Genomic DNA, 4,403 nt, shown 5'->3' with positions numbered 1-4,403 from the left:
GATCTTGTCATCGTTTTTGTGTTGATATTGTTATTATAAGACCGCAGAAACAACCAAATTCTAAAAAAAAAATACCAGAATAACATGTTTTATGTCCAATACTAAAACTTGTTTTTATTCTGAATGAATACTGTAAATCCTTTTTTTAATTTTGTATTTATAGTATTTCTTTAATTTACATAACTTTAAATTAGTTAGTATAAGGAAATGAAAATTTAGTCTTCCTAAACACTGGAAAATATATCTAATTGTAATAGCATAAAAACTTTTTTGAGCAATGTAACGTTCTTTAGTGAAGTTTCTATATGTTAATTTTGGGTATTCTTGTTTTTTCACCATTGTTTGTGAAACCACAAACAACAACAATAGTGCTTGTTACAATATAATTGTTACAGCTACGTAATGGATAACAAGTATTAATTTACAATATAACTTTCTTCATAGATTTTTACTGTGAGGAATGTTGTTGAAAAGTATTAATATTTTATATAATTCAGGCCACTCCTTTCGGAGATCCCCTCCTCCTCATCAGCAAACCTTGAGTGGTTAAATATTGACTGAATCTGATTAAAGAACCAAATTTCATTAATGCGAATGTTAAGGGAATATATTAACAGAAACCCGCCTACTATACAAATATATATTGCATTGAATTACCTCTCTTTTACTTGCATGAGTTTACTTTTTTGTTTGTTGCTCTGAGAAATAGAATGGTCAAAGGCTCTATCTACCGGAGCAGAGTGCTTGTAAAATCCAAAAAGTAAATATGAAAACGTTCACTGAAATATGTATTGATTTAATCATTCCATCCTACATCAAAATTATTAGAAACCTACTAACTAAACATCGATTGTACGCTAGTAACAACACCTGAGTACGGTCTACAACTATATTAAATCTGAGTACGATCTACAACTATATTAAATCTGAGTACGGTCTACAACTATATTAAATCTGAGTACGGTCTACAACTATATTAAATCTGAGTACTGTCTACAACTATATTAAATCTGAGTACGGTCTACAACTATATTAAATCTGAGTACGGTCTACAACTATATTAAATCTGAGTACGGTCTACAACTATATTAAATCTGAGTACTGTCTACAACTATATTAAATCTGAGTACGGTCTACAACTATATTAAATCTGAGTACGCTCTACAACTATATTAAATATTAATAATTGAGAATGTTTTGTTTTTTTAATCACAAGTTACATAATTCATATCTTTTAACCCCTGTGGTTCTACTATCTTTTCACGCTTACGAAAACACAGCAAACAAATAATTCTGTAGACTGTTGCTGTAATAATGCTAATAGGATTGCTTCGTAAAACATGCATTGGTTTGGTATTAGAATAGACATTCTGAAGGAGTAAGCTTCTAATGTATTGTGTAACAAGCAAGTTGGAATGAGTAATTATTTCAGAAGATAACGTAGAAATCAAACCTTATAGAACAGAAAGCTATCTATGTTATACACAAGAACAGGTAGAAAACTAAAAGTAGCAATATTAACTTCGCAAAAAATATTTTGTGGCTATACTTGGAGACTTAAAGCTAGATTTCTAACATAAAAAGAAGTTACAGATTAAAATAATTTAACCATACTATTTGGCAAACTGCCTGATCAGACTTACAGATAGGATTTCCGGATTTGCCCTGCTAATGTCAATAGAGTTAGTGTTACGAAAATTAAGATATTAACTAAACTTACAGAGAACGTGTTCAATTTCAGTCAGTCACATGGATAAAGTAGCATCAACTTTATGGTAATCTCAAGTATGTGAAAAAAGGCAGCTAAACGTAAGATGAACATTGAATATGGCAAATGGTATAGTGTTACAGATATATAGAATTACAAATTAATAGTAAGAACGAACACGAACGAAGTTTCAACTACACGTTCAGGTGATCCGTAACACTTTATACAAAGTTTCTGATTGGTTGTTACCTTATAAAATCTTACAATTCTTCGTCATCAGGGACAGCTGGTCCTGCTGATGCTTTGGGTCAGAGCAGTTGAGAAGATCTATGCTGTAGACAGAACGGGTGCAAGGCTGAAACTAGAAGCTGCCTAGCGTGGCTTGTTTTCTTACCTTCTATTCGCTCACGCCGCCTCGCGGTGTCCGTTTATACAATTACTTACACATGATTGTGTAACGCATAGCTGTCTTTCAACTGCTATTCGTTAAGTAGACAGAAAGGAGAAGAAGGTAACGCACGCAGAAAAATGAAATATTTAGCGGGTAAAACTTTACCATGGGTTACCATGTGATGTGTTTTGCCAAAAGGATTAAACATTTGCAATCTTGAAAATAACAAAATCCACATATAACTTGTTAATTAACCTATTTAATTTTCGAACTTGTAGTAGTTGAAACGATCAAAGCGACGTCAGTTTGAGAAATAGTTTCGGCGTATTGGAGTTTGAATTGGTTTGTTTGTAATTAAGCACAAAGCTACACAATGGGCTATCTGTGCTCTGCCCACCACGGGTATCGAAACCCGGTTTCCAGCGTTGTAACTCCGCAGACATACCGCTGTGCTACTGGGGAACGTTTTAATTGGCCAAAAAATAGGGTTAAATGACTTATTTTTTATGTAAAATACTTAGGAAGTAAATAATGGGATTAACTGCAACTTCAGTAATATTTTGTTTGCATTTTTGTGTGACTCAGATGTTAGTAGGGAATTTAACCAGAAAATTCATGAACCCATGTGGTACACAAATAATTTAGAAAAAATGTGTTTAAAAAGCTGATATGCACTCCTATCGGTACTACTATGGTTGGGTTTGGCAGAGATAAGTAGTTAGGACACTCAACTCGCAATCTGCGGGTCGTAAGTTCGAATCCCGTCACCGAACATACTCGTTCTTTTAGCCTTGGGGTGACGGTCACTCCCACTATTCATTGGTAAAGAGTAGCCCCAATAGTTGGCGGTGGGTATTTTTAAATAGCTGCCTTTCTTCTAGTTTATCACTTCAAAATTAGGGACGTCTATCGCAGATAGCCCTCGTACACTTTTGCGCGAACTTCAACAAATAAACTTCTAGAGTTAATACAATTGTAATCTTTCGTTATTTTGTTTAAGAACAACATTGTGGTAATACAGATCTTTTGAGGTTTTGTGACATAAAAAAGAACACTGACATGCAAATATCTGTCAAAATAATTCGCTATGTCAACACCATACATGGAATAAGAAGTGTGTCTTATACTATATGTGTCAGTTGCAACTAAATGAAATAAAATCTCAAGTTTCTGAATAAAGGTAGCAAGATTCTAACCGTTATCCTGTCCATATCATTATATATATCATTAAAGGTTTCAAAATTTAAGGTATGAACCATTTACCCTTTTCACCTCTAAGAAATATAGGTATATTTGGAGGATATATTTGTTTTTAATTAAATCTATATGACAAGTCACTAGAAATGCCACTAATTAGCACTTTATAGAGTCAATACATAAACATGGCGCTTAATAATAAGATCTATGACAATAAATACCTTATAGCAGTTTCATTATTGATACTGAAATGGTATTAAGATAATTAAATTCACATTTATAGGAAATTTCTACACAGGGGTAGGCGAGACGCCATGTTGAACTGGGGCGTATGGTTAATAAGTTTTATATATTTAATTTAACAACCAGGGATTTAAAAAAAAAGAACTGTCTCTTTGTTTAAGATTTAAAAATATAAATTGTATATAATAATCAAAATAAAGTATAATAATATTTTTTTTAAAGAATTAGTCTATGAAAATTATACGTTTCAATGATATATATAAGTTTAACCTTTCCAATTCTGACTACAAGTTAATCGTTATCGATTTTCAAGTCTCTGGCTGAAAAAAAAAAAATATATATATATATATATTAGTTAGGCATCCATTTTGAGTGCACATACGTCCGAACGTCATCAGGGGATGCTCAATGACAAATTTTCGACAAGAAACTTTGAGCCAAGGTAATATTTCATCAGATCTTCAAGGCCTGATTCTTGATTATGCCAAACTACAAATATAGTGCGTTAAACTAAATAACGAATACGAAATTATGAGGTTCGTAGTGTATATTCGATGTTACGTAAATCGCCTAAAAATTAAACAAAAAAATAGTATCATTTCACTGAAAAGTTTACAGAAATGTCTTCACCTTGTTTTTCTACGATATTTCGCAGAAGATAAACTGCGATTTTTCTGTTGAATAAAATTCTCATAACAAGATCAAAACTATAATACATTTAAAAAAGAAAGTTAAAATGCAAATGTTGTTGTGATTAACTAATGTTAGTTTTTATAGTATAGTTTGCCATTGCGGCTTTAAAAATTGTTAGTTTTTGTTTGTTCTTGAATTTCGCGCAAAGCTACACGAAGGCTATCTGCGCTA

General features: G+C 32.1%; 1 protein-coding gene across 3 annotated transcripts in view; it reads right to left on the bottom strand.

Moving 5' to 3' along the window:
- The window catches only part of LOC106478478 (nephrin-like), a 130,453-nt gene extending 128,392 nt beyond the window's left edge, over window positions 1-2,061 (bottom strand). For all 3 annotated transcript variants that reach the window (XR_002609913.1, XM_022382079.1, XM_022382080.1), the window contains exon 1: window positions 1,958-2,061. The gene's annotated coding sequence lies outside the window, so the exon portion shown is untranslated. The remainder of the gene's footprint in view (window positions 1-1,957) is intronic.
- Between the last annotated feature and the right edge of the window lie 2,342 nt (window positions 2,062-4,403).

Source organism: Limulus polyphemus, unplaced genomic scaffold (genome assembly GCF_000517525.1).
Source record: "Limulus polyphemus unplaced genomic scaffold, Limulus_polyphemus-2.1.2 Scaffold215, whole genome shotgun sequence".
Taxonomy (NCBI): Eukaryota; Metazoa; Arthropoda; class Merostomata; order Xiphosura; family Limulidae; genus Limulus; species Limulus polyphemus.
Note: the sequence above shows the minus strand (reverse complement) of the source record. Positions and strands in the feature narration are given on the sequence as shown.